Source organism: Tenrec ecaudatus, chromosome 1 (assembly GCF_050624435.1).
Source record: "Tenrec ecaudatus isolate mTenEca1 chromosome 1, mTenEca1.hap1, whole genome shotgun sequence".
Taxonomy (NCBI): Eukaryota; Metazoa; Chordata; class Mammalia; order Afrosoricida; family Tenrecidae; genus Tenrec; species Tenrec ecaudatus.
The window spans coordinates 231,410,742-231,423,973 of NC_134530.1; positions in this window are offsets into that span (position 1 = coordinate 231,410,742).

Genomic DNA, 13,232 nt, shown 5'->3' on the forward strand with positions numbered 1-13,232 from the left:
GAACCCATCAGCCCCCGGCTAAGGAAAAAGTGGGACTTGCTGCTCCTGTTAAGATTTACAGCCTCAGAGCCCCAAAAGGACGTCCTTGGTTTTACAGGGTCACTCAGAGTCCCAAGGAGTTCGAACGGCCTGGATAGCAGTGGGGTTTGTGGTTTCGTGTTCGCTTTGGGCCCTCAACACCTTCTTTTTAAACTCTTATTTCCTCTTTGGTCCACAGGGCTACAGGTAAAAAAACTCATCTCATTCCATGTGAAAAAAAAAAACCAGTTTCTATTCCCATTTCCTCTGGCAGTACAGTAATAAATAGAAGCTCAGAGTCTGGCTGGAAGTATTTGTTAGATTCCTGTCTACTTGCTTTTAGGTCATTTTAATATTTGCTATTTGTATATCTCAGTGATCATATATTTCAAGTGTGCAGGGCACAAAAAGGCACTTTTTAATCAGAGCGCTTTCTATAGATGTTTAATTTTTGTTGAGGGAGGCTTCACCAAGTTTGTGGAACGAGGAAGAGATGAGCCAGTCAGAGTGCAGCATAGCACTGAAGAAACATACAACTTTCCTCTAGTTCTTTAATGCTTCCTCCTCCCCCTCACTATCATGACCTCAGTTCTACCTTACAAATCCGGCTAGACCAGAGCATGTGCACTGATACAGATAAGAGCTCACAACACAGGAAATCCAGGACAGATAAACCCCTCAGGACCAATAGTGAAGAGTATCGATACCAGGAGGGGAAGGGGAAGGTGGGGGAGCCATCACAGTGATCAACATATAACCCCCTGCCAGGGGGACGCAACAGAAAAATGGATGAAAGGAGACAGTCAGTGTAAGACATGAAAAAAAATCAGTTATAAATTATTGAGGGTAGGAGGGGGTAGGAAAGTGGGGGAAATGAGTTGATACCAAGGGCCCCACTAGAAAGAAAATGTATTGAAAATGACGATGGCAACAATGTACAAATGTGTTTGACACAATGGATATATGTATGGATTGTGATAAGAGCTGTAAGAGCCCCCAGTAAAATGATTTTTAAAAGTTTTTGGAAAATTTTATTCCATTTTTCTACAAACTCTTTGAAGCCCTCTCATATGGTAAAGTTGTATATGCAAATACATATGCCAATGCAGATATACTATACTCCCTCAGAGAATTTAGGTTCCTAGGCCAGCAGATCTTTCAATAAATTGTATGAGAGAAATAAATAATATGCATATGTGCTATAGAGTATTAGAAGTCTGTCCTTATTAAGATATGGGGAGGTACTCTGAGAAGGAAGCGTAAACTCCCTCAAGGGCTCTATCCTAGGAAGCATTCAGTGCTCCCCCCATACTGGGTAAATGCTAGTTGACACGTAGAGACAGCCTATCTTCATATGTACATCTGGCTCCAGAGCCACAGAACATCTGCCAGCCCAAGACACACCAATGTTTGATATAATTGGTGCCAGCCAGCCAGACCCAGAAGGTTCAGAAGTCTTAATATCTCAAATATTAGTGTACAAAACATCCTTTGAGATGTCTACCAAAATGACAGATTGTTGCGCTTCAATCCAGAAGATTTTAGTACTCTAGGTTGAGGAGCACCTGGCTACGTACCTCCTTTTAAAACAAGTATCATGAGATTTTTATACAGGGAGTAGATCACACTTGCTTTAAGAACCTCTGAACTATGTAAGAGCTCTTGACACATGGAATTCAGGACAGATAAAACCCATAGGAACAGTAGTGGGAATGGGAATATAATGTGGTTAGGGGGGAAGGGAGAGAAAGGGAGAACCCATCACAGGGGGACGAATAACAAATGTGGTTGAAGGGAGACAAAGGACAGTGCGAGACACGAAATAATAATATATAATTGATCAAGGATTCACAAGGCTTTGGGAGAAGAGGAGCTGAAACCAAGGGTTCAAGTAGAAAAATGTTTTGGAAATATTGATGGCAACATGTACAAGTGTGCTTAATACAATTGAATTATGGACTGGTATAAGATCTGTAAGGGCCCCCCAATAAAATGATTATCAAATTTTTAAAAGAACCCCTGATCTAGAGGTATCCTAGATCTGAACATCCCTTTCACCTTTCAAGACCCTGCATGATATTCACTCATTTGATCATGACTGTTTTCATTCTTCTGTTTTTAAATCTCCTTGGTCGTTTCGGCTCTCCTCTTGACTGGCTCTGAACCCAGTAGATTTTCTTAAAGCTCAGCCAATGGGATGACTGTGTCCAGGAGCAGACGTGCCCTGCTCTGACGGCCAGTGCGGAGAAGGATTGTTATTATCTTAGCTTTCTTAACCACAGCAGCACGTTCATTTCCCAGACAATTCAGCAAACACAATCGTTTTTTTTTAAACCCCAAAACTGTGTTTGAACAGATTTCTTCCTGGAAAATTTTCAGATAATGCTTATATTTATTTCTGGTATCTTCAGAATTTACCTTAGATACACATTTTAACATCCCTTTACCTTATACATAACACTCTCCTTTGCCTGTATGAACACTTTTCTAGCACTTTCATTTCACTTTGGCAACCACCTGAGTGTTTTCTGTAGCTTATCTTCACAGATATACAAATACTTTAGTAACTGTAACAGGAAGGCTGGCATGGCCAGTTCTTCAAGGGGAGCAGAATTCCCAGGAACCTGGAATGGTCTTTGATACCTTCCTACTCCAGACCATGTATATAGAAACCCAAAAATTACATCAAGAATTTCAGCATATGAACAAATATGCTTGATATAATTGATGTATAGATTGTTATAAGAGCCCCCCCAATAAAATGTTCTTCAAAAAAAACCAAAAAGAATTTCAGAGCGTTCACAGACATCACAGTAGAGGAGAAAGGAAAACAATCAGAACTCCCTGGTGTAGCCAAAGGCCTGTGGGCTTAGTTTCAAAAGCTTTGAGAGGATGATGCTTTGAAAGAGAAAAATGATTTCTCACATTTCCTTAAGTCTCCAGATATTTAGAAACAATCTAATCTAACCACAAATACCTTAGAAGGCTTAATTCCACCCATCTGGTCGAAGGGCACATAACAAATTAAGTTATAACCAGGGAGGGGCTCCCTGGGGTAGGAGAACCCCCCTGGGTCTTCTCTCTTACCTAGTGGCAATTATAAAAACATCTCACCTACCTGTGCAGAACAAGAGCGCTCCCATGAACTACTTCCTCTCCAGGGGGAAACCCTCTCAGCAGTTTTGTCAATGAGCAATGACTTGGCACAGGGCCCCACATCACTAGGAAACAGTCACAGCCTAGAAGTTAGTACCCCCAAAGAGACATGCATTCGGACTCTTGTCAGCTCTGGCTTCAAACAAAAAAAGAAAGTTCATGGGAGAACAGGATTAAAATATAAAGATCGTGTGTGTGTGTATGTGTTTATAAGTTGGAATCAACTTGATAGCAATGATTTTTATTTTAAATATATATGTAAATATATTTATGGATTCTTTCATCTATATTCATAGCTCATCATTTATATACAATGTACTAGGATTTATAACATTAAAATTGAAACGGGCTGAATCATCAAAGACTAGCTGGATCTTTTTTTTTTTAATCATTTTGTTATGGGCACAACCAACTCATCACAATCCATACATACATCAGTTGTGTAAAGCACATTTGTGCATGCCAGCTCCTCATTTCCACCCCCCTCCTGGCGCCCCCCCTCCTTCTTGAACTCTTGATAATTTATAAATTATTGTTTTGTCATATCTTGAATTCCCCAATGTCTCCCTTTACCCATTTTTCTGTTGTCTGTCTCCCAGGGAGGAGGTTATATGTAGATCCTTTTATATGTAGATCCTTATAGTCAGTCCCCCTTTCCACTCCATCCTCTGTCCACCCTCCTGGTATCACCACTCCCACCACTGGTCCTGAAGGGATCATCCGCCCTGGATTCCCTGTGTTTCTAATTCCTATCTGTACCAGTGTACATCCTCTGGTCTAGCCAGATTTGTAAGGTAGAATTGGGATCATGATGGTGTGGAGGAAGCATTTAGGAACTAGAGAAAAGTATGTTTCATCATTGCTACCCTGAACCCTGACTGGCTCATCTCCTTCCCACGACCCTTCTGTGAGGGGATGTCCAATTGCCTACAGGTGGGCTTTGGGTCTTCACTCTGTACTCCCCCTCATTCACTGTACTCCCCCTCATTCACAATGACATGATTTTTTGTTCTGATGATGCCTGATACCTGATCCCTTCGACACCTTGTGATCGCACAGGCTCGTGTGCTTCTCCCATGTGGGCTTTGTTGCTTCTGAGCAAGATGGCCACTTGTTTACCCTCAAGCCTTTATCTTTTGATAGCTGGGCACCATCAGCTTTCTTCGCCACATTTTCTTATGCACCCATTTGTCTTCAGTGATCGTATCAGGGAGATGAGCACACGATGATAAGATTTTTTGTTCTTTGATCCATAACTGATCCTTTCGGCACCTTGTGATCATGCAGGCTGGTGTGCTTCTTCCATGCGGGCTTTGTTGCTTCTGAGCTAGATGGCCACTTGTTTATCTTCAAGCCTTTAAGACCCCAGACGCTATATCTTTTGATAGCTGGACACCATCAGCTTTCACCATATTTGCTTATGCACCCGTTATCTTCAGCAGACAAACATAATTTCAAAAACTCTTTATTAATAGGGTTGGCATAAATAATATTATGAAGTAAGCAATTCTGCCATTTTCTGTGTTTCTCTTCTGTTCCACTTATTTCCTCCCCCCATTCCCAAGGTTATAATGATCTCTGGTTTTCCAAGAGCCCTACGAACCCCAACAGACAACACCTTAAGCCAGAACTTTCTTCCTGACCTTGTGTGGTAAGTGACACCATGTTAAGGTGCCTGGGGCTCAAAACTCTTCTTTTTCCTAAGGTAGTACCATTTTATGAAGGAAATTCTAACCACCCCAAAAACTTTACTGCATGTCGATTGATATGGTTTCAGGTGTCGTGTTCTTCTGGGCACAAAACATATGCAGTCATATCATACACCTATGAATAAGACAAGTTCAAATTTAAATTCTCAAGCCTTTGCCTCACATTAGCACTTAAAGAATGGCATGTTATTGCTGGTTAATTTCAGGAACTGCTGAGCCTGATTCCTCACTTGATATTTCACAGGTGACCAGTCAATGGGCCATACACACCCTTATACCTTGACTCACTCAGGTGGCAGGGCCTACTGCTGCTGGGCAGCAGGTTGAGTGCCCCCATTCACCCCAGTCTATCATGACCATTTTCAATGAGCATTATGGAATGAAAGGTGGGGAGCATCTTACTCAGCCTCAGTCTCTGTTACTTCCTGTCTATCCTCCTCTGCTTCTAAGGGCACACATCCCGTACCATCACCTTGGCAGTCTCCCCCACTGCCCACCCCGCCACTGGAATGCCAACCTTCTTTCTGATGATCCTTTAGCAACCAGATGTCTCAGAGTCCCTTCTCCGAATAATTACTGCAATGATAGAAAAACCACACAATTTTGGCGTTATTCTCTCACGTTTTGCACATCTCCTGCGTGTTGGTGGCCATGTATGTGGTTGTTGTTTAGGTGATGTCCATTCCGTTCCAACTCCCAGCGAAGACAAAACCCTACCCAGTCCTCTGCCATCCTCACCATCGCTCCCACGTTTGAGCCCATTACTGCAGCTACTGTGTCCATCCATTTTGCTGAGCACCTCTTGTTTTCGCTGACCCTCTAGTTTATGGAGTATGATGTCTTTTTTTTTTTTTTAAGTATGATGTCTTTTTCTAGCGATAGGTCTTTCCTGGTAGCATCTAAAGTAGACTGGACCAAGTTTCACCAGGCTCACTGCTCGGCAGCATTCTACTTGTACCTTGTCTAAAGCAGACTGGTTCATTCTGACAGTCCATGGTACTTCCAACATTCTTCAGCCACACCGTAATTCAGAAGCACCCATTCTCCTGGGGTCTTCCATATTCATTGTCTTTCACATGCATATGAAGCCATTAAAAGAGGATAGTCCACAGTGAACTGCCTAACGAACTGAAGTTCAGCAGTACGAAATGACAAGAGGGCTTCAAAAGGCTCATGGAAAAATGGAATTGAAACATAATGTATTAATCAAATTGTTTCATTCAGCTGCTGAGTTTGAACCATCAACCTTGTCATCCACTGTGTATCCAACAGTACCGCCAGCATGCATCTTAGCAAGACCTTGGTTTCTCTTAGTTTCTGGCCTAAGCTACTTGCCTCACAGTTATCTGAATTCCAGTATGGCAGTGTCCCTAGACTCTGTCCACAAAATTTTCCAGCACTAATTTCTTCCTGATTTCTAGGGTCACTTTGAGTAGGAATCAACACAGTAGCAGTGAGTTTGGTGTGTTTTTGTTGCTGCTGTTATTGTTGGTTTTGTTTTAATTTCTTACAGGAAGCATCGTACCTTGACTGGCTGCTTTCAGGCTGCCCTTACCGTTGTCTCCAGGAACCAAACCTGAAACCAGGAGCCACCAAGCGTCCTTCAGGGCAGTCTCGTGTATTGCAGAGTAGAATTGTGCTCCCGGGGTTTTCAAGTTGAAATCTCCTAAGTCAAGCTTTCTTTAACACTCTGACAATGAGCCCCCTTTCATCTCACATACATCCTGTGCTTCTGGGTTTCCCACAGACTCCACAGAAACCACTCCAACATCTTTGTTCTGGTGTCGGGATGGTAGACTCTACTGATAGCTGGCCAGAGAGGAATCCCTCATCCCACCCTAGAAAAGGGATGAATGGTTCATTCCAGTTATGAATGGGGGGAAATGAAGAGCAGACATGTTGTGTGGCTTGTTTGTTCATCATAGTTGTGAATTGCCGTTCAAGTCAATCCCTACTCCTGAAACCCCATTAGAATGAAGGTGGCACGGTCTTAAGGTGAGCAACTGTCCCAGTCTTCCCCGGACTTTCCAAGTTTGATTGCTGAAAGTCCACTGGACACTCCTCAGCCCTGGCGGCTGACCCTATATGGTCTCTAATTGCTGGGTCCCAAGCAATCTCTTAGCCAGGTTACAGAGGTCCAGCTCCTCTGGCCCTCCTCTGCTGTACCTACTCTCTGATGATCTGATACATCAGAGGTTAGTCAACAAGCCATTCAGGGCTGATAGTGGTGGTTAGTGTTTCCTCTGAAGCATATTACCTGTCCTTACCTGGATTAAATTTCCCTCTCTTCTCCAAGCTGTCTGCGTGCAGCTCGCTTTTTCTGTGTTCTCCTCCACTTGAATCAGACGTGGTTGCAGCCGAACTCTTTACTCTGCTTCTCCTCCAACTGTGTGTTCAGAGATAATTTGCCATTTGGTGGGGACTCCACCTGTTGACTGAAGCTGCTAATTTTTTTTCTTTTAGAATATACATATTTTCAACTTTTAATAAATCATTGTATTGAGAACTCATAGCTCTTATAACAACCCATACATCAATTATATCAAGCACATTTGTACATATGTTCCCATCATCATTTCAAAAAAATTTTCTTTCTACTTGAACCCTTGGTATCAGCTTCTCTTTTTCTTCCTCCCTCCTCCACCCTCTAGTTTAAACCTTTGTGAATACTTGATAATTTATAAGTGATTTTTATTTTCATATTTTACACTCTGTCTCCCTTCACCCACGTTTCTGTGGCACCTCTGGAGAGCTTTGCAAGGGACAGAGCTTACACACACACACACACACACACACACACACCTTTCGATATGCTAACAGCCACTCCCTGAGATAATAGGCAGGAACTACAAGAAGAAGTAAGATGAAGGATTAGGAAAGGGAATTTCTTTACAAATAGTTTTCCTCTTGAAATGCCTTCAAGAAACATTTTAGGAAGCATACATTTAAATCCCTTGTTTTTCTTAAACTTTGCTATCCAGGTATAAACTGGACAGAAAGTATAAATGATTCAGAATCAGCTACTGACCACCCACACAGAAATCCTGGTTTGGGCTGGTGGGTCCTGGACCAGCTTCCCCTTGCAAGCACTGCCACCAGCAGCCCCCATAGGAAGAGCCCCTTTCTCTGTGACCCAAGGCTGACAGGGCTTGTCTCTTCACCCCTTTGTGTTAGTCCAGGTTAACAAGAGGATCAATTCCAGGGAGACTCATATACATGTATAAGAAAGAGCTTTATATACAAGAGCAATTTTATATGGAAAAAAACATCCTAGCCCAGTCCAGATCAAGTTCATAAGTTTAATATTATCCCATATGTCTGATACTAGTCCATAAATTCTTCTTCAGACTCATGCAACACATACGATGACACCAAATGCAGGAAGATCACAGGTCAGTGGGTGGGAAGTCTAGTGGATCCAGTGGTGGTGGAAGCATCTTAGCACTGGCAGGGGTCTCCATGTGGCTCCTCTAGCTCCAGGGCTCTGGCTCCATCAGTGTAGTTCCATGTGGCTTGTCAACAGAAAGGCAAGCAGAGAATGTGTGTCCCGCCACCAGGGAGGAAAACGAGTTCCTGGAATCATCAGGAGAAGGGCATGACCACACAGAGGCTGCACTGGCTATGACCTGCTTGATAGGCTAGGCTCCACCTCTAAACAAATAGACAGATTACGTAACCATCTCAACCTCTCACTAAGAAGAATAATATAGAGATTTCTAGGGGGAAATGAAAACTTAAAAACACCCTCCTGAAATATAACCTAAATGATAAATAGAAATTGTCGAGAAGAATACCTCATCCCTTGCTATCTTATTCTATACTCACCTGGAGATAATCTCTTGGTTTAAATGAACCACGGGCAAAAGAGTGATACTGACGCTTTGTAGATGGATTTTTTTAAACTTTAGAATCATTCTCGTTGAAGCTTAAGTTCTTATATGAGGTTTCAATAACTCCATGTCATACTGAATTGAATGACATCGTTCTATAACCTACCTACTCTATTTTAATGTTTCTTAAATGGACCTAATCATAAGAGTGGCCTGGTATCAGATGTTAGAATGTATACAAATCCCTTTGAGAGCTAAGTAAAATGCAGATTCTTGGGCCACACCTTAGAGATTCTTGACTCAATGGGACCCAGGGATCTTTAGCTTTAGAAAAGATCTTCAGATGATCTGGCATCAATAATCAGAGGCTTTCTATCACCTGGTTCTTTTCAGCGAGCTCTGCTAACATCCATGTCTTCTGGGATTTATTAGAAATGCAGACTCTCAGGCCCCATCCCGCACCTCCTGAATTAGGGATGTCATTTTAACAAGACCTCCAGGTGATGTGTGTGCTCTTGGAAGTCTGAGAAGTAGTGACCTGTGGTGCACCAGACAACCTCACATCTTTTCAAAATGGAAGCAAAATGAGAGCTAGAACTGTGTATCCTGGAGCAAGCCCCCTCCCATGAGGACTAGTAACGTGTACTCAATAAAATTTGTTGGAGGTCTATAGTTGCATAGGAGAGAGATGATAGAAGTCTCATGTGTAAACCAACTTGCATTGACAAACACCCTGAACAAACCACTGGTCTGAATAAGTAAATAAGAGTAAATAAATAAGGCTATCCTATATATTGAAGTTATTGTTTTGTCTTGATAAATATTTTATTGAGCTTTGTTGAAAGTTTACCCAGAAAATTAGGTTACCATTTAACAACTTCTACACACATTGTTCAGTAACATGGGTTACATTTTTCTAATTGTGAAAACATTCTCCGTATTTCCATCCTAGTTGTCCCGCCTGCCTCCATTAATCTGGTTTCTCTGCTCCCCACTCACACCCCATGGGCATTTTCATCTATGCTTTAGGGTAACTGTTGACCACTTGGCTTCATACAGTGGGTGTTTTGTAAGGAATACGGGGTCCATGAGTGATCATCTTTATTTCATGAAGGAAAGGTGAGCTCCAGGAGGTTCAGTTCAAAGTTTAAAGGATACCTAAAGGTTGACTGTGTCAAGGTTTCCCCACCTTTCTGCTACTCCAGTAAATCAGGCCTGTGTTTTTTTGTGTGTGTTTTTTTTAATGATTAGAGATTTGTTCTACAATTTCCTCCCAATCTATCTGGGACATCTATTGTGTTCCTAGTCAGAATGGTTCACAGTGGTAGCTGGGCACCATCTAGTCTGGTCTCTAGGTAGTTGAGGCTGGAGCATAGTGGCTCTTGTAGGCAATTAGCTGTGTAGATTAGATTCCTCTTTGAGTGTTTGGTTTCTTTCTCTTTTGCTCCAGATGAGTAGGGACCAATAGTTGTATCTCAGGTAGCCGCAAAGAAGCTTTTAAGATGCCAGATGCAAGCTACCACCCTACGATACTGAACATAGTTTTATACATTATGTTGTACCAATTGACAGACTATGGTCTTAGACTTCAATCCCAGTAATCCAATCTTATAAGGTGATTTTGTCTGGGAGGTAACCATGACCGTGCCCCCTATGAGCCTTATCATCTATATGAAGGTATGTGCAGCACACTGTTGCAGATTGAATTGTATTCCCTAAAATATGTGCCAACTTGACTAATCCATGATTCTCAGTATTGTGTGGTTGTTCTTAATTTTATGACCTGATTATCCTCCATGTTGTGATATGTTGTCAATCTTGCCTCTTTGCTTATGGTTACGGTCCATTTGGGAGATGATGTTCATTTTGTTAATAACAACCTGATCCTTGTCAATAAGTGACAAATAGGTATATACAAGATGTCTAGCATAGTGCAGGTGCATAGTACACCACCCAAAAATGTACCCTCTTAATTAGATGCAATAGCATGGTAGTGACTGGAAATTCAGAAGGCCTTCACGTCTAGACTAGCATGGCAGTAGAGACCAGCAAAGTTTGAAACACACATAGACTAGAAACAGGGAATGACTTCAAACATTTCAAACATGGTCAATGGTTTCAGTGGAACTGAATTAGATATTTATTGAACCTTGACATATTACAGGAGTTAAACATACAGTCGTAAAAACACATATCTATAGTGGTGGCAGCCTGGTATGGGGCTCAGACAATGAAGTACTAATTAGTAACTATATAATAGCAACTTGGGTAAGTACTATAAAGGAAAATGTACTGATAGAGCTCTTCAAGCTATAGTCCTCATAACTCCCACCGGATGTTGGGTGGGGTTATGCAAATAGGGTATATGAAACTCTTACATGAGGACTGACCAGTTTTGCCATCCTACTGGGCTTGAAATGATCCATCTCAGAGATTGGAAAAGGGGTTCTCACAGCCATCAAGAAAGAAGAGCCAGCAGTGAAGCGCATCCTCTGGACTCCAAGATGTCTGTGTGCTGAGCCTCTTCAGGAGACAGAGCTATAATACCAGAGACAGGGAGGGAGGGGAGAAACGTGGTGAAAAAGCAGCCATGGCACAAGCAGCAGCACCAAGAGCAAAGAGCTAGGCTTCCTGAAGCAAGTAAAGCCAAGTGCCTGCAAGCAGGAAGCTCGTTGCCAAAGTGTGTTGCCTCCCATTGCTTAATCTGGGTTGCCTACTTGCAGAGCTACAGCTGAGCACATTGTGCAGAGTAGCGTGTTCTTTGGAGATTTATCGGCAGTGCTATAGGAGTTTTGTAACATTGCCCAAACTAGGCCGAGGCCAAGAGGCCATGTGACTGAGGCGTCAAGGACAGGAGAGAGGCATGACTAGGGGTATGACCTCCTTCCTACCTGGAGAACTGCTGTGTCCTGAGTATTTCTTATCTTGAATTACAATCTGTTAACTTCCCTAAGAAACCTCCTGACTGTACTGTTTGTGAATTTTGTGTGGCCATTGCGATAGCTTGTCAAACCCAGCAGAGAGGTATAGAGCGCTGTAGGAAGGTTGGTTGGTGTCAGACTAGGGTAAATAAGTTGCAAGTGAAGGCATGTCTGATCTTTGCCTGAGAATCTGCCTTGGGCCAATGTTGCATTTGCTTCCTGCCCCTCCTGTGAAGTCAGAGGAGGTCAGACACAGCCTCCATGCTGTTCTTATAGAAAGGAACAGAATGTTTTCATTGTGTGTATCAGACCTAGCTTTCGTGAAGTAGGATTAAGCTGAGATATGGAGAATGATGCTGCATTAACTAAGAGAAGGGAAGCGGAAAGTACATTCCAAACAGGGACATGGAAAAGGAAGGCCCTGTGGTGGAAAGAAGCATGATGACGTCTCATAATTTAGATAGTGCATCTGGTGCGGTGAGGCCAAGGGGAGCCTAACATGGTAAGAGCTGGAGAAGTAGGCAAGAGGCCGTGCGGAGCCTTGTGCACCAGTATGCTCACTGCCATCTAGGCAAGGGATTTTATTCCAAGGTTGATTGGAAACATCTGGTAAGTCTGAGCAGGAGCAGAGTAACCAACCATCTGATTTCCTGTGAGTGAGAGATATGGGCTGCCAGGGATAAAACAGAGACCACCAAAAAGCCAGTTGCCATTAAGTCATTTCTGACTCATGGAGATCCTGTAGATCAGAGTAGAATGTGCTCCCTAGGATTTTCAATGACTGATTTTTCAGAAGTGCGTGCCAGGCCTTTCTTCGAAGTACCTCTGTATAGACTCCAGTTGCTAATGTGAGTAGCCGAGTGCTTAACTGTTTGTGCTACTCACAGACTCCAAAACTGGGACAGTGCCCAGAAAACCAAGAAGTGTGGTCTCCCCTTAGTAGTTAGATGATGTGATATGATTTTTCTAAAGATTACTCGTTGCATTAGTGAAAACACTAACTGTAGGGGCATGACATTGATAAAAACCAGTTCGATTATAGGACTGTATAGTAATATCCAGAGAAGATGGCAGCATGGATTTGAATAAGGGCAGTGGAATTGAAGAGGTTGGATTTGAGAGGAACTTCAAAAGCTCAAACTCATGGTTAGTGTGTGTCGGATCTTAATCAAAACAACCCCATAGGACAGAGTAGAACTATGTCAGAATTTCTAAGACAAAAGCCTTTGGGGAGCAAATAGTCTCATCTTTCTCCTGAGGAGCAACTGGTGGGTTTGAACTGCTGACTTTGGGGTTAGCAGCCCAAATGATCAATCTACTGTGCCACCAGGCTCCTTGAGAGAAATTTGGGAGGTCAAATTGGCAGGACACGATGAGAGACTAGAAATGCTAATTCCAAGACTTCATGGATTAACTAAAGAATAAAAGTGAGATCTCTGCTTCAAGTCACACATCTGACACACCTAAGTATATTCTTTTGAGCCCTGAAGCATTTCGGTTGACCCAACCTTCACCAAAGTATAAACCATCTGGTATGGGCTCTTTAACTCACTGCCTTTAGGCAAGGGTCATTCAAACAACCCCACAGCAGTGTGTTC